Source organism: Pseudochaenichthys georgianus, chromosome 13 (genome assembly GCF_902827115.2).
Source record: "Pseudochaenichthys georgianus chromosome 13, fPseGeo1.2, whole genome shotgun sequence".
NCBI classification, from domain to species: domain Eukaryota; kingdom Metazoa; phylum Chordata; class Actinopteri; order Perciformes; family Channichthyidae; genus Pseudochaenichthys; species Pseudochaenichthys georgianus.
The window spans coordinates 38,954,428-38,978,104 of record NC_047515.1 but is presented as its reverse complement, the minus strand read 5'-3'; the positions used below and the strand labels follow the sequence as shown (position 1 = coordinate 38,978,104).

General features: G+C 40.2%; 1 non-coding gene across 1 annotated transcript; it reads left to right on the top strand.

Moving 5' to 3' along the window:
* The first annotated feature begins 8,499 nt into the window (after nt 1–8,499).
* trnaq-uug (transfer RNA glutamine (anticodon UUG)) lies at nt 8,500–8,571 on the top strand. The gene has a single exon. It is a non-coding gene; the product is annotated as a tRNA-Gln (tRNA).
* Nucleotides 8,572–23,677: the final 15,106 nt, after the last annotated feature.

Genomic DNA, 23,677 nt, shown 5'->3' with positions numbered 1-23,677 from the left:
GAACCCAAATACCTGTACTTTCTACTTCTTAGATGTTGAACTCAAATACCTGTACTTTCTACTTCTCACATGTTGAACTCAAATACCTGTACTTTCGACTTCTTACATTTTGAACCCAAATACCTGTACTTTCGACTTCTTACATGTTGAACTCAAATACCTGTACTTTCTACTTCTTACATGTTGAACCCAAATACCTGTACTTTCTACTTCTTACATGTTGAACCCAAATACCTGTACTTTCTACTTCTTACATGTTGAACCCAAATACCTGTACTTTCTACTTCTTACATGTTGAACACAAATACCTGTAATTTCTACTTCTTACATGTTGAACTCAAATACCTGTACTTTCTACTTCTTACATGTTGAACCCAAATACCTGTACTTTCTACTTCTTACATGTTGAACTCAAATACCTGTACTTTCTACTTCTTACATGTTGAACTCAAATACCTGTACTTTCTACTTGTTACATGTTGAACTCAAATACCTGTACTTTCGACTTCTTACATGTTGAACTCAAATACCTGTACTTTCTACTTCTTACATGTTGAACACAAATACCTGTACTTTCTACTTCTTACATGTTGAACTCAAATACCTGTACTTTCTACTTCTTACATGTTGAACCCAAATACCTGTACTTTCTACTTCTTACATGTTGAACACAAATACCTGTAATTTCTACTTCTTACATGTTGAACTCAAATACCTGTACTTTCTACTTCTTACATGTTGAACACAAATACCTGTACTTTCTACTTCTTACATGTTGAACCCAAATACCTGTACTTTCTACTTCTTACATGTTGAACTCAAATACCTGTACTTTCTACTTCTTACATGTTGAACTCAAATACCTGTACTTTCTACTTCTTACATGTTGAACCAAATTCCTGTACTTTCTACTTCTTACATGTTGAACTCAAATACCTGTACTTTCTACTTCTACATGTTGAACTCAAATACCTGTACTTTCTACTTCTTAGATGTTGAACTCAAATACCTGTACTTTCTACTTCTCACATGTTGAACTCAAATACCTGTACTTTCTACTTCTCACATGTTGAACTCAAATACCTGTACTTTCTACTTCTTACATGTTGAACTCAAATACCTGTACTTTCTACTTCTTACATTTTGAACACAAATACCTGTACTTTCTACTTCTTATATTTTAAACACAAATACCTGTACTTTCTACTTCTTACATTTTGAACACAAATACCTGTACTTTCTACTTGTTACATGTTGAACTCAAATACCTGTACTTTCTACTTGTTACATGTTGAACTCAAATACCTGTACTTTCTACTTCTTACATTTTGAACACAAATAGCTGTACTTTCTACTTCTTACATGTTGAACTCAAATACCTGTACTTTCTACTTCTTACATGTTGAACTCAAATACCTGTACTTTCTACTTCTTACATGTTGAACTCAAATACCTGTACTTTCTACTTCTTACATGTTGAACCCAAATACCTGTACTTTCTACTTCTTACATGTTGAACCCAAATACCTGTACTTTCTACTTCTTAGATGTTGAACTCAAATACCTGTACTTTCTACTTCTCATGTTGAACTCAAATACCTGTACTTTCGACTTCTTACATTTTGAACCCAAATACCTGTACTTTCGACTTCTTACATGTTGAACTCAAATACCTGTACTTTCTACTTCTTACATGTTGAACCAAATACCTGTACTTTCTACTTCTTACATGTTGAACCCAAATACCTGTACTTTCTACTTCTTACATGTTGAACCCAAATACCTGTACTTTCTACTTCTTACATGTTGAACACAAATACCTGTAATTTCTACTTCTTACATGTTGAACTCAAATACCTGTACTTTCTACTTCTTACATGTTGAACCAAATACCTGTACTTTCTACTTCTTACATGTTGAACTCAAATACCTGTACTTTCTACTTCTTACATGTTGAACTCAAATACCTGTACTTTCTACTTCTTACATGTTGAACACAAATACCTGTACTTTCGACTTCTTACATGTTGAACTCAAATACCTGTACTTTCTACTTCTTACATGTTGAACACAAATACCTGTACTTTCTACTTCTTACATGTTGAACCAAATACCTGTACTTTCTACTTCTTACATGTTGAACCAAATACCTGTACTTTCTACTTCTTACATGTTGAACACAAATACCTGTACTTTCTACTTCTTACATGTTGAACTCAAATACCTGTACTTTCTACTTTCTTACATGTTGAACACAAATACCTGTACTTTCTACTTCTTACATGTTGAACCCAAATACCTGTACTTTCTACTTCTTACATGTTGAACTCAAATACCTGTACTTTCTACTTCTTACATGTTGAACTCAAATACCTGTACTTTCTACTTCTTACATGTTGAACCCAAATACCTGTACTTTCTACTTCTTACATGTTGAACTCAAATACCTGTACTTTCTACTTCTCACATGTTGAACTCAAATACCTGTACTTTCTACTTCTTACATGTTGAACTCAAATACCTGTACTTTCTACTTCTCACATGTTGAACTCAAATACCTGTACTTTCTACTTCTCACATGTTGAACTCAAATACCTGTACTTTCTACTTCTTACATGTTGAACTCAAATACCTGTACTTTCTACTTCTCACATTTTCCAACAGCTGGTTCCTTTAGTCTAATGTGTGTTTGGTGCGTGATCATCATTATTTAGAGTCATTGCGTGCCTATTGATTTGAACACGATCCGTGTATCCATAATTCCTGGTCTTCTCTAAAGCCCCCCCACACTGTCCTGAAATTGACACCCGATGGACACACGAATATGGAATTGTGAATTTCGCACGAAGATGGCCCCGAACCACACACGAAGGCAACATTTACATTACATTTAAGACATACAACTGCAATGAAAGCACCAAAATCAATGATGTTACAGTACTATGATACTGTTCTGATATCTTCAGACTTTGTTCTTTACTTTATCCGTCTTTATATGTAGAAGATATTGCGTTTTCTCTGTAATCTTGTTTCCATAGCAACAACAACTTCCTGTCAACTCTCCTTCAAAATAATATATTATATCCTTTTCAGTTTCACAGAACACAAATTGGGTTATTTACATAATATGTTTACATGATTTTGTTGTGCAATAAAACAACCCGATGGACACACGATAAAGGAAATGTTCAAATTCGGCTGTGATCGTAGCAACATCGGGCCATTCGTGAGGGCATCTTAAGCCATCGTATGACCGCCGGTGGAGTTTCTCAGGCTCCGGCAGCAACTTCTGAGCGGAGGCAATTTTTTGGCATGCCAAAAAATTGCCGAAGGACCTTGCGAAGGTTCATTTTCGTGTTGAATTCGTGTGTCAATTTTGCCCTTCGTAAGGCCATCGTGAGGGCATCTTGTTATCCTCGGTGCCATCGGGCATTCGCCCCGATCAGAGTGAGGGCGAATGCACCGATGATAACACGAAGATGACACGATTTGACAAGATGCCCTTACGAGTGCCTTACGAAGTTGTCGCTCACGAAGTTGCTGCCGGAGCCTGAGAAACTCCACCGGCGGTCATACGATGGCTTAGATGCCCTCACGAATGGCCCGATGTCGCTACGATCACAGCCGAATTTGAACATTTCCTTTATCGTGTGTCCATCGGGTGTACATTTCGGGACAGTGTGACAGGGGCTTAAAGAAGAGGGACCAATGGAAACGTTGTCATGTTGCCGTTGTTCAGCATGGAAACATTCATTAGCTAATAATGACATTATTGTTCTCTTAATATAAAGGGAGGTCAGGTACTCTTTAAAACAGCTGCTAGTTATGGGTACTTTTTACTTAAGTACTGTTTGAAGCCCTCTTTACTTTTACTTGAGCAAAGAAGTTTAGTCAGTACTTCTACTTTTACCAGAGTATTTTTAACTTGAGGAAAGGATGTGTGTACTTTTGCCATCTCTGTGGCAACACAATATGAAACCGTGCAGGTCATTTCTACTTAAACCAAAGCATGTCTGAGTCTGAATATACAGCAAGAAGTATCTAAAATGTCCCACGTCCTTCTCATTCCTTCCCAGCTTCTGCATATTCCATGACTTCCCCTGTATTCTTCCAATTAACTGGCGCTGGGTAGAGATGGGGATAATGCTGTAATCAAATATGCAGCTCACCCTGTTTGTCCTCCGTTCTTTTAAATCTGCTCCTAACATAGAGGGATCTAATTACTTCTCTTAGGCATGGAGGGTAAAACCAGGACTCCCCAGCTTTTTTAAGTTTAGCAGAGGAACTTTACAATCTGTTCTTTTCTCCCAACAGTGAAGGCTTAATCTTGTTAGTGCTGGTGGGATTCAAGTAAGCCTAATTTGCCGTATTGTAACACATCAAGGTAATCGAATGGCTCTTTAAAGGATGCAAGACAGATGATACAATGCGGACTCTCGACATCAGATAATGAGGACTCTCCAACCAATTGAAAGAAAGAACAAAACGCGGGGGTACAAAGAACGCTCCGCACTCGCCTGATGTGTGCTCAAACTGTACGATACAGTACGAACAACGAGTGCAAAAACTGACTCCTACAGTCACACACAAATAGACTCACAAAATGCCCACATGCGGAATGTCATGCGGAGAGATTTGCGAGTGAACCAAACTCCCTCTTCGAAAAAGTCCGCATTTATCAAAGAGGTCTCAGCAGGAGTTGGCACACGCTCGTCTTTTCATCGCTTTCTTTGCCCGCGTCGTCCTTCTTTATTCTTCTCCAGGGATTTTTCATTTCTTTTTCACAAAATTCAAAGTGAAAGGATTTTAGAGGCTAACATTCACAGCTTTGTTTGGAGATTAGTCAAGAAGAAGAAAGACCATGCGAGCGCGCGCGCGTGTGTGTGTGTGTGTGTGTGTGTGTGTGTGTGTGTGTGTGTGTGTGTGTGTGTGTGTGTGTGTGTGTGTGTGTGTGCGAGTATGCTGTGGGGCCTTTGTTGACAGTTGATGCAGAGTTAATGTGAAAATAACAAGCAGAGATGCAATTTGTTTCCCGGGGAGCGGCGCCATTCAGCCGTGGTGGGGGGTTAAAGGTCCGCAGCAAAAGCAACATCAGCAAACTGTTCAAACGTTTCATATTTACAGCCAATCACATCACCATGGATTTTAGACTCAAGCAATATCACTTTTTTCCTGCCCTGAATGTCAGCTTCCCTGTTTCCTCCATCATTTTCCATCAGTCATGTTATTGACTGTTAAATCTGCCTTTCCGAAACGGACTACTCCACCAATCGATGATTTGAGTATCAATCTCACCGTGCTCGAGAGGAGCTCTGAAAATAGATTGCAATGGACAGTCTGTTCGAGCTCGGGATTGAAATGAGGACCCAGAGTCTTGAAATAACAGACTTGTCAAAACATATTAACGGGTTTCTATTGCACTGGTTTAGTTTAATACTCGATTGTGATTGGTCCATATGGAAAGTCAGATCCTTTTTTGGAACGTCTAGGGCAGGGGTGTCAAACTCAAGGCCCGGGGGCCAAATCCGGCACGCAACTTCATTTTATGTGGCCCCGCAAGAGCTGGCAAAGATTATAATACGTTTATTATACGGTTACATGCCACTTTACAGAAGCAGGTTGCCCATAAACTACATGTCCCACAATGCATCTCGTTTTGTGACATGCGCACTGAAGAGACTTGCAATTATTTGCCCTAGACTTCTGCTTTCAGCCGTAGTTAGTTATTACCCTATCCGATAATAATCCAATTCAGAGGCAATAATGTAATATAAATAATACATTATTTTATATATATTATATATTTATATATGTATATTTATATAGTTACAACCGGCCCTTTGAATGCAACCATAATGCTAATGTGGCCCGTGATGAAATTGAGTTTGACACCCCTGGTCTAGGGACTAGGTCCTATCATATCAATCCACAGAAAGAAGTCCGGTCTGTATGACGTCAGCTTTACATTAGAAAACACTGTGGAGAGAACAAAACGTTGTGCTTGCCTCTCGTCTCATTTACCGTGTCATTTAAAGTCCTCTCTTTTTTTTGCCTCACATCTGCAATGTTCCTTGCAGTTGTGTAAATTCATCACTGCAGGGTGAATAAATAAACTTTAAACACATAGACGACGTACAACTGCAGCTCTTGAATAGGTCACATTAGTCAAATGACAGTTTAGGCATTAGGGTTAAACATGTTATCCCGCACATTAACGTAGATGTCGAAGGCTTAATCATAATAATAATAATAATAATTTCAATTTATATAGCGCCTTTCACGAAACCCAAGGACGCTTTACAATGGGAAATAACAAAACAAAAGGTAAGAATAAACATACAGAGCAATAGCAGGAAATAAGTGACTGTAAATTAATCATCTGCATGATGTTGATTTGTGGTTCAAGTGAAGTTATTCCATTGTTTCCTTCTCTACCATGAACAAACAAGGCTTGAACATATTTACAATGATGACCTTTAGTTCACTTTGGCTGGATAACTTGTAATTGCAACGAGAAGGCACTTTAAGATATGTGTACTTGCACACAACGTGTTTTAGTGCATAGATACAGGCAGCTAGCACAGAGCGCATTTACATATCAGATTCCTTATTGTGTCCTTGGGCAAGACACTTCACCTGAACTTGCTCCTGTGGGTATTGTCCACAGTATCTGACCATTGCATGTATGATATATGTGTAATGTGTGTATATGTAAAAGCACTTTGAGTCATTGAAAAAGCGCTATAATAAATGTAAGGAATTATTATTATTATTATTATTATTGGCTTAATGTGTTGACACATTATAGGAATTTGACTCCAGTTGACTCACTATAAACTTAAAAATACAGAAAACCAATTTACAGGATGGGATGGTGAGAGGTGTAGCAGCATGGAACAGGAATTCATTAAAAAAGTACTCTGTTCTTGGATTTACAAGGTTACATTTGCAACCCTGAACATGCATAATAAGAGGCAAACAGTGCAAGAGCAGCACTCTAACCTTCACTTCTCTTTTGTATTTTTATTTTCTGCAAAACACCTAATGGCCCTTCACTCAAAAAGCATCCCGGCAGTGCTCATTATTCCACATTCATATTCTACATGTCTACGCCCTATATTAGAACCATTCGTAATTTTTAATCCATTACACAGCGTTCATAAACTCCATTTGGACTCTTAAAATAACATTACACATCACGTCAGCAGTGATAATGATTCGGGTTATTGCAAACGGTAAAAGCAGACCATAAAAATATTCCCGAAACACAAATAACAGTTTGCACGGAAAGCCCAACACAGATCACTTCCTCTTTCAGTCCCTTTGGAGCCGTAGTATTCAGATCCAAAACCCATTTAGCCTTTGCTTTAAAGTGAACAGGTTGCGCTCTCCACCCTCACGGCCAGGGATTGATCATCTCTGAGAGACCAAATGTCCACACTGTAGGAAACACTTAGCTGGAGGGCATGCCGGATCTCTCCCATCGAAGCTGCTGCTGTTTATCCACTTACACATGTTGCTATCTTGCATTTATCTTGTTACCATGTTTTTGGTTTTACTTCATTTATTTCATCTGTATTTACTGGCTTTAATATCAAATCAGGGACAGTTTCATCCCACGGGCCATACGACTGTTAAACACCTGACATTTTGAAACAACATCCATAACATTCACCTGGCTGCAACTTACAAATTATGTATCTAATATATCATATTCCAATCACTTGTATAGACTCTTAATGCACTATTTCCCTATTTCCCTATTTTACTATTTATTTGTATTACTTGCACTACTTTTTCAGTTTTATTGTGTTGCAGCCTGTGACCTAAGATTTTCATCGACATAACTTCACTGTAGCTATGTACGTATGACAAATAAAAGCCTTCAACCTTGAAATGGTCTTTCCCAGACAAAGGCTTATAGGCGCGTTCACACCACAGTACTTTTCCCACTTTAGTTCCGATGTAGTTCCAACATTTTTTTTAGTGTGAACGCCAAAAAAAAACAACTAAAATTAGTTTATGAGAACCTTTTTACCCCCTTTTCAGGGACTTTCGTGGGAGAAAAAGGTTCCTATGTCTGATTGGCTGGGCGGATTGCAAACCACGCCCCGTAAAACTCCCAAACAGTTTTGTGAAACCGCCATTTTATTATCCTCACATTAGCATTATTAGCATTAGCATTTGCCTAGCGCAGAAACGCAGAGAGACTAACTTACGGTAACACAAAATAAAACATGGGAGCGGTGGAGATGAGGAGGTGTCGGCGTTCTGGCGATTTACTCGGAAGTGACGTCAGCGGCTTCATTTGCCTAATCCTCCCTCAGGGACTTATTCCGGTGTGAACGCGATCTGTACTTAGTTCATGAGAACTAAAGAGTTCTCATGAACTATAAGTTCTCATGAACCTTTGTGGGAAAAGTACTGCGGTGTGAAAGCGCCTAATGTTACTTTTTTGATATTCATTTGGACCTTTTCTGATTCATGGCCCACTGTGAAGGTTCCATGGTGTAATGGTTAGCACTCTGGACTTTGAATCCGGCGATCCGAGTTCAAATCTCGGTGGAACCTGAATTTGTGTATCCATCAGAGCGCTAACATTAACAGTAAATAATGTCACACACTGGAATTGGAGACTCCCACCTACAATCAGATGCATGTTACATTCATTGCATACACACTCACTATGTATAAGAACAGATGTGCAATAAACAGGAAGTTCTAACTTCTGCTTGAGAGGAGGAGAAAAAAAAGGCAGTTGAATTTGTCATTGACTTTGTTACTGTCTGGCAGGAGAGCAAGGTCTGCCGCCTCACCCTTAAAAGAATATGTTAGATGTTGGACGATTAGGAATGACTTGAGAATGAATAAATGAATACACAGATGAATCAATGGAGGATTTTACAGACAAAAAACAAGGTGAAAATGTTCAATATTCAAGTGCAGTGTGACTGTGGCAAAGGGGCGTCTTCCAAAAGAGCAATCAACATGTCGAAGTGTCCTTGGGCCAGACACTGGAGATAAACCCCACATTGCTCTGTTAGGTTGGTCTGAAGTGCATAGAAGTGCCTTTGGATAAACACATACACAACATAACAATCCGTCAGCCTTTTTTAGGGGAAGCTGAACCCCTTCATTTCACCCCTCACAGCTGACTCTTAAACTGAAGCAGCCATATGTGATATTGCCATCACTCATTTTAATATTTACTTCTGTGCTTTTTTGTAAAATTAACATGCAAGAAAAGTCCTGTTTGCTATCTGATTGTTTCCCTTTTCCCCCTTCTTTTCTTCATGTCTTACATAAAAAGTAAATGTGATATAATAATATATACATCATGATGTTTTGTTGGAAAACACCTGGTACATTACTCCAACAGACGCCGAATACACTGTTTACTAAACTCTTTTTAAATTAAATGTTACATTGTGAAAATGGCCTTCATGTTGCTCCAGTTTCTGTTTCTGTTTCTATTACCAAGTTAACACGAGCAGTGCTTCTGACGGGATCTTTTGGCTGGAGATCTGATAAACACAGATCCTCCAGCGTGCTTGTATTCTTGCCTTTCTCTAACAGCACTGATACCATGGTCCAGGGTGGATGGCAAGTGGGAAGGGACACATTGCAACCCTCTTGGGAACAGTGCTGGGCAAGTCGGCTCCACTCAGGGTTCTGCCAGAACAACTCTGACGGCATGTTAATGCTGGTGAGGCGACGGGTGCCAATACTCTCCCCCGTATTAAGGTTTTCCACTAGAGCAGATGCCATATGTTCCTCTCTGCCGCAGCCACATGTCCCCTTCCCTTTCAACTTCGCCTTAAAGGGGCCCAGTGTAAATGAGCGGGAAAATCAATAGATTTTCCCTCTGCTTTCCATTGCTAATGTGTTTCTGTGTTCAAAAGCCAGCACAGTTGGGAGAAGAGCAGACTTGACAGAAATAAATAAAAAATAAGAAACACCACGATCCTTTTCTTCCCCCGCTTCACAGTACACACCCTGTTTTGACATTTACACTCACTTCCTAGTTTTCTCAAGGAATAGCAGATGATATTTGGCGTGTATCACGAGCCGTACTCCGAAACTTTTTCCACAGGAACGTGTGTGTACTCGATCAAGGGCACATGGGTAAAGGTGTGTGTGTGTGTGTGTGTGTGTTCGTGTGAGAACAATAGAAAGAGAACATCAAAAGAGGCAATTAAACAAAAGATAAGTAAAAACATTTTGCCATGAAATAGAAATATACATTTTTTTTTTTTTATTGATCTGTTTCCGGCTGGATCACTGTCACACTGCCATGACTTATCGGGACACCACTTATAGAGTTTCGTATGAAAGTCAATGTTTTGTTTTTTGTTTCGAAACCTGAAGTAATAATAATAATTCATTTATTTTATATCGGCGCCTTTCCTCGCCTCACCTCAAGGTCGCCGTACAAACACATAAAAAACAAGATACACAACACATAACACCAGCATAAGAGACATAAACAAGACAATGCAGTATATAAATCAATCAAATAACCAAATAAATAAAAACAGAGGATGTGTGATGGATAATGATCAGGGTGGATATGCGAGTGTGAAGAGATATGTTTTGAGGCGTGATTTGAAAATGGGGAGAGAGTCAGTGTTGCGGATGTCAGGTGGGAGGGAGTTCCAGAGGCGGGGTGCAGAGCGGCTGAAGGCTCTAGACCCCATGCTGGTTAAACGGAAGGGCGGTGCAGTGAGGTGGAGGGAAGCAGAAGATCTGAGTGTGCGGATGGGTGTGTGAGGTCGGAGAGGTGCAGAGGAGTGAGGGTATGGATGGCCTTAAAGGCGAGGAGCAGAATCTTAAAAACGATACGGGATTTGACGGGGAGCCAGGGAAGCTGTTAGCGAGTCAGGCTCCAAACCCACCCATCAGCGAGGACTCTCCAATCTCTTCTACTAAAGTTAAAGACTTGTCATAACACGCTCCTGTCTCCCCGTTTATTTGTCTCTTTTGTTTTCCTTCCTTATTTCCATCACAGCTCTCTATTTCCCTCTCTCTCTTGCAGATGATCCGGAGCGAACCACACTTTTCAGGTTTGTTTCCACCATGTCTACAAATCTGTCAAATAGAGTCGGGATCATCATTTATTGGGTAGATTTACTTTTTATGTATTCTTGCTTTCACTATCCCATCGTAAGCCCCATCTGAACCACACCGACTTGTTTTGGATTGCATTTGTATGACAGGATATTTCCCGGCACCTCATAATGAAGAGAGGGATGAGTTTGTTTACACAATTTACCAATTTATCCATCAGACTCGGTTTGGATTAGTCTTTATTCCTGGGATGGATTTACGTTTCCTATCAATTTCTGTCTCATATTCGTGCAAATCCCTCTCTGTCTGTGTTCAATGTTAATACTTCTGTATGGATAAATGCTAGATTATTGTTTGTCTGTGGACATACATACTACCTTTACAATAAAGAAACCCTTACCCACTACCTGTGTTTTTGTGTCACAGTACAGTGTATTTGTGTCTGAGTGAGAGACAAAGGTCGGCAGGGTTACATATTTTGTTACAATGACTAATTAACTGTTTAAATCAATGTAATCAGTCACCTAATAAAAATGTACATACATGTAATCTGATAACTTTCTGTAACGTTTTGATTACCTCAATATGAAATGCAATGCAAATGAATACAGGAGAAACTGCAATAAGATGTTTTTTTGTGTATTATGTAAGAACAGAACGATATAGGCACTTTCACACCGCAGTACTTTTCCCACTTTAGTTCCGATATAGTTCAGAACATTTGCGTTCACACCAAAACAATTCGGAACTAAAATTAGTTAATGAGAACCTTTTTACCCCCTTTCCCGTCCCTGCTAGAGAGCAGGTACTTTCGTGGGAGAAAAAGGTTCCTATGTCTGATTGGCTGGGCGGATTGCAAACCACGCCCCGTAAAACTCCCAAAAAGTGTTGTGAAGCCGCCATTTTATTATCCTCGCATTAGCATCATTAGCATTAGCATTAGCCCAGCGCAGAAATGCAGAGAGACTAATTTATGGCAACACAAAAGAAAACATGGGAGCGGTGGAGATGAGGAGGTGTCGAACTAAAGAGTTCTCATGAACTAAGTTCTGATGAACCTTTGTGGGAAAAGTGCTGCGGTGTGAAAGCGCCTAATGCAACCAAAGAAAAGAAGAACCCAAGATAAAACATATCTTGGTTAAAGTTGGAACCTGAACACAGCACATGGAATAAGAACAATTATAAACAGGGAAACTGAATCCATGAAAACACATTTGACTGTGTCCACTTTTCAAAATAAGGTATAACATTAGAAACATTAGATTATACTAACAGGAAGTATAGCTACGACTTAAAGAGCCTGTGACACGAGTTTCCCCCATCATCCAAACCCATCAATTTGAGTACATATTGTCCCCTTGAAAACCGTTACTGAACTGATTTTGGATATTTGTACTTTGATAACCGTTAATCTGCCTTCAATGTTGACAATTTTCTGGATCTTCTCGCAGATTATTCAAGTCCCGCCAAATGATGTGTGACGTCATTGCGGGCACAGCGCTCCAGCTGCACCGTCCAGGATCCCAGCATCTGCATATAAACCTTTATATATATACAGTCAGATGTAAACGCACGATGGCGCACACAGCAGCAAGCTCAGACAGCGATGACAGTTTAATTTTGAACGTGTCTGAGAGCTCATATGAGGCTGAAGGATCGGGTTATGTTGTATCTGTTAGAAGTTTAGGAATGAGGTGCGTCAATATGGGCGATCATATGGTCATGTAGCCAGTGGGACTGGGACTAAAAATCATCCCGGGACTCTCGACCGGCCCACTTCGGTACCGCTAGTAAATTGTCAACGGGGGGAGTGGGGGATGACGTGCTAGTGACTTATCCGACCGGCCCACTTCGGTACCGGCCCATCGGGATTCGTCCCGATGGCCAGTCCGCCACTGCACCCAGCCCACGTAAACTGTCAACTGCGGGGAAACGGTGGACCTAGTGTCCCGATCGGAGTGGGAATAATAATAATAATAATAATAATAATAATAATAATCCGTGCATTTTATCCATTAATTTCCCCAACATTGTGGTAAAAAACCACACGTTTAATCCACGTTGGTGTACTACAACTACAAAAAGCATCGGTTTGTTTTCTCATCAGGAAATGCAGACCGGCTCAAACAAACGATTTTTAATCATCATCCTCACGATCATTTAATGTATCATATGTGCCGAATTGACATGAAAGCACTAATAAATGTAGTTTCATCCACTTGAGTTTATAACCACAAAAATAATCGATTTGTTTTTATATCACATCCTACGGGAGAAAATTCAGCAGCTCTCACTCCCGATAATCATCATCTTCACCACGATCATTTATGTTTATGTCGCCGAATTGACATGAAAGCACTGACAAATATGAATATACTGTAGTCAACTTCATTAAAACGTTATTAACGTGCCTAATCTCAGTAATTCACCATTTCTACGCATGACAACACACTTTGTCCGTGTTTGGCTCTCGAAGCGTTCCCGCATTGACGTCACTTCCGGCTTCCCCCAAAACATCAAAATGAGTCGAAGGAATTTCCCCGCGATGTTTGAAATTATTGATATTTATCGGAACAGTATCGCACCTTCTTTTTTAAACTGACGGTTCGAGATTACTAGTAGCCCAATATTTCATTGCACAACAGTTGTTGGGATGCTGTCACCGGCTCTTTAAACCTTACTTATACATTAAAGGAAATCCCACTCGCTGTGAGGGAGATACAACAAACATTATTCTGTGTTTTGAAAAAATAAATCCAGAGACTGACTGAGGTGACAAAGTCAAATAGCATTATTGTAATTAGACAGATACTAACTAACTAACTTTTGTAAAGTTTTGGAAAGCCCATAAAAACCCCATGATCCACTTCCGTCCCTCGCTCAGAACTCAGTGTCTCTCTCTCACTCAGCTGCATCATTGCATTACATTAACTGAGCCTCCTACACATCCTCTGGGGTTCACCATGTATATATGTATGACTGTTTATTTGTGTTGTATCCCTCTCTGCCTGGGCCAGCCCAGACTGTACACCCTATCAAACATTCTGTCTGATCAAATCCTATGAATTATGAATTTTGGAACAAACACATGTATGTGTAACTGTGTGTGTGTGTGTGTGTGTGTGTGTGTGTGTGTGTGTGTGTGTGTGTGTGTGTGTGTGTGTGTGTGTGTGTGTGTGTGTGTGTGTGTGTGTGTGTGTGTGTGTGTGTGAGAGAGGCCGGGATAACAGACATTGAAAAAGAGAGATGGGATTGAGTGTGATCAGGATTAATGAGTTATGATAGTTATGAGAACAAACAATTGTTTGATAGTGGAAGAGGAAGCCCTGCGGATATTTTGATGTTGAGCGCGTGAGAGAGATAGAGGGAAAATGTTTTGTGTACTTTCTTTGCTCTGAGCAAGCTGTGATCCCTTTGTTCTGCATGTGTGTGTGTGTGTTTACATTTGCCTTTGTTTGCGAGTGTTGAAGTCAAACCTTATCTACACGTATTCCAATTAATCCGATTGTTGGTAGTTCTGAAAAACAATATGAACCAGATCCTATTTAATGACGATACCAAGGTTCTGGATACCTGACTTTAATATGTTGCTCTGGAAACCTCGAGGTATTTAATGTTCCTGTTGTTTTTTGGTGTTAAAAGGATTTTGTGTTCTCATTATATGTTGTTTTTTTCTGATGTTGCAAAAAAACACAACATAAATTCAGATTACTTCACTTTCCATAAATGTACTTAAAATGGAAATGTGTCTTTGGCTCACTCACATATACAGAAAATACAATACACACATACAAACAAAATCTGCATCTTAACCTCCTGGGACCCGAGCTTTTGTTTGGTTATAGTAATACATGTATTTAATGTTAACTATGTTTGTATACCTACATTTATGTGGAACTGCAGGACGGAGTTCGTAACAAATGTTCTTACTTAGGGCGACTGTGGCTGCGAGGGAGTACGGTCGTCTTTCAACCAGAAGGTTGTGGGTTCGATCCCAGCCCATGCAGTCAACATGTCGATGTATCCTTGGGCAAGATACTTAACCCTGAGTTGCTCCCGATGGCATGGCCAACGGTGTGTGAATGTAGATGCATGTTAGTGCATGTCCTAACATACACTGCTCTGTGTGAATGGGTGTGAATGGGTGAACGACATGTAGTATGTGAAGCGCTTTGAGGGGTCTTAAAGACTGGATAAAGCGCTATATAAGTACAGTCCATTTACCATTTACGGGGACAATACCGTATATCGTGACGCACACGAGCTGCCTTTGTGTTACTGCAAGTCAAGTGACACGATGACCGGTGCTGAGTGGATTGTTCTTCCACTGGAAAATACAGAGCATGACACCAGTATTGTTTAAAAATAACTCCTGTGAGACATTTTAAATTCCCAACTTACAAAATGCTTTATTTATGAGATAAACACTTTAACAAGATGAATAGCAACAAGAAAGACGTGCACAGGATGTTTTCAGAGTCGCCTCTCCCTCTCGTTTTTATTCTAAAAAAGTAGTAGGCCTACAATTATTTTCCCGCACGAGATAGACCACGACATTTCTGTAGTTCAGATGACCCTCTACACACGCTGCTGGTAAACTGACAGTGGTTAGCGATGTCGGGCTAGTAATCAGGAATACCCTGCGATCCTGTGCATGTGATTCTGTGTGTCCTCTTTGAAAACTGTGCCCATCGTATCTCCGTCTGCCAAGTCTCACTTCCTCCCACACACCTGGAGGGCCACCTGTTCCAGGAGCAACACACACACACACACACACACACACACACACACACACACACACACACACACACACACACACACACACACACACACACACACACACACACACCAATGTTTTTCCACTACGAAAGCAGTGATAGGAATAAGAAAAAAGTCGTAGTCTTGTTCTATTATCTTATCACTTAAATAATACTACAAATCTGAGGTGCAGCCATCCACCAAATGTACCTACTGACTTTTAAATCAATCATGAAAGGACTTAAACAAGCTTGATAACCAAAGAATAGTCTCCATAAATGAAGCACTGTGGAAGGAAATTGGCTACCAGTCAAGAGCTTAATCAAGTATGAAAGTATGAATAATAGAAACCTGTAAGGGAAAATGACAGTCCTCAGAGATCTTTGGAAACACGCTTTTGGAGAACAAAAAAGGCAAACAATACTAATGTAATATCAAACACCGGCAGAAGGCGGAGATAGACCAAGACAAATCAAAGGAAGTCTCCTCCCTTTGGGAACCTCTTTCTGTTCAGAAGGAGATAAACGATGCTGCTCAAAGAGGACAGCAACAAGATCAGAGCTGAACATCTGAAAATCAACACGACAGGAAGCGAGAAATGCAAGAACTGGTGTATCATGAGAGGAGGGCAACACCATGGACACAATGGAGAAGGAGGAACATGAGAGGAAGAGGTGAGGGGTTAAAAAGGACCTGTTATGCTTTAGGGGTTTTCCCTTTCTTGATGTGTTATAGGGATGTCCCGATCCCCGATTTTTTTCTCCCGATTCCGATCTTTTGAAAATCACGTGATCGGCTCCGATCCCCGATCACGTGATCGGATCGGGACATCTCTAATGTGTTATATTTGTTATTAACACTCACGCCTTGATTGACGGTTGACCAATCACAACAGAGCGACCAGCTAACCAATCAGAGCGGACTGGGCTCTGGTTTCAGACAGAGGGTGAAAAGAGGTGCTGCAGCACAGGCAGTATGAGAAGAATAAAGAGCTTTTTAACATTAAGGCATGAAAACATGTCACAGTAGAGACACTACATACAACATTTGAACCTGAAAATGAGCAGAATCGGGTTCTTTCATATTCACCAGAACGGACGTGAAAAAAGCTGAAGAGCAGGGGTTAAAAAGAAATGAAAAGCAGTCTGTTTTGCCAATTTGTTGTGGTTATACTTTTGAAATAGACTGTGTTGAAAATATATGACCTTCACATTTGAATGTCTTTTCCCACTCCATTTAAGTATCAAATCTGGTTTCTTTAAAGAACCGTGGGCATAGCTGACTCTTTAATTAACCCAGGGGCTCATGGCGTGTTGTGTCTGTGGACTCATACAAGAGAACAGTTTCATTCATCTTCCTGTTGAATCATTTTTTTAAGTTCATATTTCTTAAGGTCACTAACCAATGCTGTCTTTTAAATACAACTCACAAATTAGTGTGAATATTTACTTAATATTTTGACACCATGGAAACCTGTTGGTTACAGACTCAACAGGCAGCCACTCTCTGACAGATAAGAGCCATAGCAGTACAGAGGATTAGCTGTATTGCATATTGATCTATAATGCATGTGGCTGGGAGAGAGAACATAATTGGATTCCCCAGAAATAGGGATGACGATAGAAATGGCAATGGCTTCATAATACTTGTGTTTTGCATACATATCTTCACTCGTTAATTAAAAAGCATCCCTGATCATGCTTAATTGAGTTGAATCTGAACACTTTGACAGGACTGCTTAAGGGAGCAGAAGTTGCTTTAATTGATTCCTTGAAATATTGATAGGATGTAAAAGCTGATGAAGAACAGGAAGTCACGTTATAGTCTCCATGGTGCATAACACGTATACACAAGCAAACACACACTTTATATAATCAAGCTAATGCACTACACAGGCTAGTGGCTATACAAAAGGACAGTTGGAGACTTTTAATTCTGTGCCGTCTTTTGGTGAAACGTCATTCGTCTTTGTATTTCTTTGTTGTTGACGTGTATCAGTGTTGGCCAGTATTAGTATGAAAGTATTTTACTTTGGTACATTAAAGGTGGGGTAGGTAAGTTTGAGAAACCGGCTCGAGATACACTTTTTGTTATATTCCATGGAATGCCCTTAACATCCTGATAGCAATGAATATCTGAAGTGCTTTGACAAAAAATCCATAAAAAAATGTCATCTGTAGAAGCCAAAATACTGTAAAAAGTACAACCAATCCGTTTAGCCGGCTACACGGATTGGATGGCCTACCTGCCTGTCAGCCTTCCATCCAGGCACAAACTTATCTCGTGCCCTCATTGGTCATGTGCGCGTTCGTGTGTGTTGGAGGAGGGGCTCTGTGAGGAAGTGGCAGATTTTTGTGTATTGTGTATTTTCAAATTCTAGCGATCTCGAGCCGGTTTCTCAAACTTACCTACCCCACCTTTAAGGATACTATGAATGCGTCTCAGTCAAACTTCATTTGATGCAATCAGGACTTGTCCAACAAGCTAACCTGATGCGAATATGGTTTTTGCACAGAACCATCTTAGAAGCTGTCATTGGAAACTGATCGGAGGGCAATTTTGAAAATGCTTGGTCGAGGCCTGAAGGAAACGGAAGTTAGCATGCACTAAGAGCCCATTTGCCGGAATAATCCTAACAGATCTAGGCATGTACTCGAGAGTCAGGTCAATTTAGCTCCATAATAATAATAATAATAATAATAATAATAAAGCTTTATTTATTTAGCACTTTCATACTTATAGAGCTTTACAAAATGACATCACAAGTTAAAAACAAACAACAAGAAATTCCCCTCAGATCATCGGCCAAGAACTTTAAAGGTAAAGCACAACATCTGACCAGGCCAACAGACACAAGGAGGTAAAACGTATGACAACAAAACAAATGCACCACATGGTATTAAACGGGGCCCCACATCCAACGTTGGGTCAAGTTCTCGTAATATTCCATGGATGGTTCTGCATTATCTAGCCTTGGCATCTGTGGTGACTGTATGCAGTAGATAGGTGAGTAGCTTTGAACCATTGCTATGTGTTTTACACCAGCACACCCAGTTCAGTGCTTCGTCAACACTTCCTATGTCTTGAATGTATTGGGACATGGTTGACCTCTCCATGAGGTTGCATCTGCTGTTAACTGTATCATAATAACAGCCACAAACATGACTCGACATTTTTGAAGTCTTGCAAGATAAAGAATTCCCCCAGAGGGGTTGTTTGGATATTTGTTGTGCAATTCTGATGCAATATCCAGTTGCCAAAGATCACACTCAGCTATGGTGGTATCCTCCTCTTCCACCTGTGCCTGCACATGCACAGAAGGTGTCCCCCTTTTTGCAAAAACACTGCCGATATTTAGTTTGGGGTCTTCCACAGTTGGATGGCACCCTAGCCTGACTTTTCTAGACCCATTGCAAATGTGCCAAGCGAAAACTGGAAGCACTAGAGCCGAACGATATTCTGTCACACACAGAAGTTGTGTGTTTTAAAACCAAAGCAGCATAAGATCTCAGAGTTTTGGCTACTGTGAATGAAAAGTTAAACATGTGTTTCAACAGAATCACGCAGCTGTGCTCAGGCATTATGATGTTTTTGAGTCGGTTTATCAAACTAAGGCGAGAACAGTGGAGCAAGCAAGTTTTGCAAGGTTTGAAGTGGAAACGTGTGGGAATGAGGGAGATGAAGAAACACTTTTTATAAAAGAAAGTGCTTTAGACAGAGAGGAGACACGAGCTAAAATAAAGATATTTTCTAAAGGAAAAATATAGAGTTCAATGAAACCGGCCTATTTTGTAGTGCTGGAAAGGCATACTAACTGATGCAAGGCCTTGTAACACACACACTCGCACGCACGCACACACACACACACTAAGAAACATTAAGAAAAAAATACATGGATAAAAGTTACAGTGCAGTCTAAAATATAAATAGTTCAATTAAACATTACAAGAAAAAGTACATGGATAAAAGTTACAGTGCAGTTTAAGATATGAATAGTTCAAATAAAAGCAGCGACAAAAAGAAAAGTCTTCAGCCTGGATTTAAAAGTAGTCAGAGTTGCAGCGGACCTGCAGGTTTCTGGGAGTTTGTTCCAGATATTTGGAGCATAATAACTGAACGCTGCTTTACCATGTTTAGTTCTGACTCTGGGGACAGAAAGCTGACCAGTCCCTGAAGACCTGAGAGATCTGGATGGTTCATAGTTTAGCAGGAGGTCAGTAATGTATTTTGGGCCTAAACCATTCAGTGCTTTATAAACCAGCAGCAGTATTTTGAAATCTATTCTTTGACACACAGGAAGCCAGTTGTAAAGACTTCAGAACAGGAGTGATGTGATCCACTTTCTTAGTGTTAGTGAGGACTCGAGCAGCGGCGTTCTGAATCAGCTGCAGCTTTCTAATAGATTTTTTAGTGAGACCTGTGAAGACACCATTGCAGTAGTCGAGTCTACTGAAGATAAAGGCATGGACAAGTTTTTCCAAATCCTGCTGTGACATTAGTCTTTTAATCCTAGATATGTTCTTTAGGTGATAGTAGGCTGATTTAGTAACCGTTTAAATGTGACTGTTGAAACTCAGGTCAGAGTCCATGACTACACCTAGATTTCTGGCTTTATCTGTTGGTTTTAACATTGCAGACTGAAGCTCAGCGCTAACTTTTAAACGTTCTGCCTTGGCTCCAAAAACCATTACCTCAGTTTTATCTTTGTTTAATTGGAGAAAGTTCTGACACATCCAGTCATTGATTTGTTCAATGCACTTACTCAGTGTTTGAATTGGAGCATAGTCTCCTGGTAAAATTGTTACGTAGATTTGTGTGTCATCTGCATAGCTATGGTAACTTATTTTGTTGTTCTTCATTATCTGAGCCAGTGGTAGCATGTAGATGTTAAAGAGAAGAGGCCCCAAGATGGAGCCTTGAGGAACCCCACATGTCATATTTGTCAACTCAGATGTGTATTTACCGATAGAAACAAAGTTGTTTCTGTCCTTTAAGTAGGATTTAAACCAATTTAGAACTGTTTCCGAAAGTCCCACCCAGTTTTCCAGTCGGTCCAGTAATATGCTGTGGTCAACAGTGTCAAACGCAGCACTGAGATCTAATAATACTAACACTGAAGTTCTGCCACTGTCTGTGTTTAAGTGGATGTCGTTAAAGACCTTTACAAGAGCAGTCTCAGTGCTGTGGTTTGGACGAAAGCCTGACTGGAACACATCGAAACAACCATTTAAATGCAAGAAATTACTCAACTGTTGAAAAACAACTTTTTCAATGATCTTACCTAGAAATGGCAGGTTTGATATGGGCCTGTAATTGTTCATTACTGAAGCATCTAGATGATTCTTTTTTAAGAGCGGTTTAATGACTGCAGTTTTCAGGGCCTGTGGAAAAATACCTGAGTGAAGAGATTTGTTTACTATATGAAGTAGTTCTGATGCCATGCAAGGCAAAACATCTTTGAAAAATCCTGTTGGAATAATATCAAGGCAGCAGGAGGAGGATTTCAGAAGTTGTATAATGTCCTCCAGGTTTTTATCATTAATCTGATGGAATTGTGTCATGATGTCTGAATTGATGTTAAGTGGACACAGAGACAACACATTTGCTGTTCCTGATGCAGAGGCACTGACTGCTTGTCTGATTTTCTGAATTTTGTCAGTGAAAAAGGAGGCAAAATCATTGCACGCCCTGGTGGATAGAAATTCAGAGACTACTGACACTGGGGGGTTAGTTAGTCTGTCGACGGTAGCAAACAAGGCACGTGCGTTGTTTTTGTTTTTGGTAATGATGTCAGAGAAGAATGATTGTCGTGCGTTTTGCAATTCCAAATTATAAAGGCCAAGTCTCTCTTTATAAATTTCAAAGTGAACCTGGAGATTTGTTTTTCGCCACCTGCGTTCAGCTTTTCGACATTCTCTTTTTTCTGTTTTAACGGTCATGGCCTTTCTCCATGGAGATATTTTCTTCCCAGTCACTTCCTTTACCTTAATTGGAGCAATGGCATCTATAACATTTTACATTTTTGAATTAAAATGATCTACTAGCTCATTTACTGAGGTGTTAGCAGGGGCAAGTGTGGAAGAAAAATTCTGAGTAAACATTTCCCTAGTGTGTTCAGTTAAACATCGCTTTGTGATTACCTCTTTTTGAACACTTGTGTGAACAGAAATAGAGCTCTCAAAGAAAACACAGGAATGGTCAGACAGTGCAACATCAGTCACCACAACCTTAGAGATATTCAGACCCTTTGAGATAATTAAGTCCAGAGTGTGCCCCTTATTGTGCGTGGGCCCCGTCACATGCTGAGTCAGTCCATAGCTATCAAGAACACAAAACAGTTCTTTAGCCCCTCTGTCCTGGGGGTTGTCAACATGGATGTTAAAATCACCAACAATGACTAGACGGTCAAAGTCAATACACACTATAGACAGCAGTTCAGTAAGGTCATCAAAAAAGCTTGCACAGTATTTGGGTGGCCTATAGATATTTAGGAACAGAGCTCGAGAGGAGCATTTCAGCTGAAGGGCCACATATTCAAAAGAATCAAAGTTTCCATACGATGTCTTCCTGCATTGAATGGAATCATTGAACAGAATAGCAACTCCACCCCCTTTCTTATGCATTCTTTCCTGACTCATACAACTAAAGTTGGGAGGGGTTGATTCGATAAGTACAGCTGCACTGTTATTTTGTTCAATCCAAGTTTCTGTTAAAAACATAAAATCAAGATTGTGCTCAGTGATAAAATCATTGATTAAAAATGTTTTTCCTGCCAAAGACCTGACATTTAATAAAGCTAGTTTAAGTTTGTTAAACACACTATCAGTCATGTTTTTTGTAACAAGCTGTGGCTGACATGGAATCACTGCTAAATTAGATAAACTCACACAAACGTTTGAGTGCTTCCTGTATCTAAGATCATTCACCGCTCTTAATCTATTACCTATCAACACAGATATCGGCAAAGCTACTGGCAGGCAGGGCCCGGGCATGTCCTGGAAAGACACACACACACATACCATGCATACATCACTTTAGGGGACATTACATTCACTTACATGCATTTCCTGGAGACTTATCCTAACCTCAACCATAACCAACACATGCCTAACCGAGTCTTCACCCTAAAATTAATGATCCCCCTCATGGGGACCTCCATGTTGTCCCCATAAGGGAGGCGAGTCCCCACACATGACTGTGTAAACAGATTTAGGTCCCCACAAGTATAGTAATGCGAGGCCACACCCACACACCCACACACACACACACACACACACACACACACACACACACACACACACACCACACACACACACACACACACCCACACACACACCACACACACACACACACAACACACACACACACACACACACACCTACACAACACACACACACACACACACACACACACACACACACACACACCACACACACACCACACACACACACACACACACACACACACACACACTCAATCCTATTCAAAAATCATGCTAAAATGATTAATTTGTGTCCAGCACAACATCAAGCTTTTAGAGCAGATGTCGACCGAACTCAGCAGCCTTTAACACGGGCCAATTATACATCTGTTGATAGCAGTGTAGCCAAAACACACCGTAACGCCATTAAACAATCAATCCTTTCCCTTTGTCACACAAATGCTGATGATAACCACAGTCTATGATGATAACCCGTGCCAACGTTGCCGGGTGTGTGAAAGGAACAGTCGTGCGCTCTGGATGCTCCAAGGGATGGTTGGGTTTGGGTCACTGGCTTGTTTTTGAATGTGTTTCATGGTCAACACTTTGTTTCTTTTTTCTTGCTGTATCGTACAGCCTACTCTGTATCCT